Genomic DNA, 384 nt, shown 5'->3' with positions numbered 1-384 from the left:
CTTTGAGTCAATTGGTGGATCTTTGAATCAAAAGGCAGAGCTTTGAGTCAATGGGAGGAGCTTTGAGTCAATAGGTGGAGCTTTGAGTCAATAGGTGGAGCTTTGAGTCAATAGGCGGTGCTTTGAATCAGTAAGTAGAGCTTTGAGTCAATAGGTGGAGCTTTGAGTCAATAGGTGGAGCTTTGAATCAATAGGCTGAGCTTTGAGTCAATAGGTGGAGCTTTGAGTCAATAGGCGGAGCTTTGAGTCAATAGGCAGAGCTTTGCACCAGCAAGCGTTTAGGCAACTGCTTCCACAGGACATTCAATGATTTCTCAAACATGCATAAATGAGTCAAATCAACTCTCTGGGTATGTTTTTGATGAGAGAATAAAAATATAACAA

This window comes from Austrofundulus limnaeus, unplaced genomic scaffold (assembly GCF_001266775.1).
Source record: "Austrofundulus limnaeus strain Quisiro unplaced genomic scaffold, Austrofundulus_limnaeus-1.0 Scaffold4, whole genome shotgun sequence".
NCBI lineage: Eukaryota > Metazoa > Chordata > Actinopteri > Cyprinodontiformes > Rivulidae > Austrofundulus > Austrofundulus limnaeus.
This window is presented reverse-complemented; position numbering follows the sequence as displayed.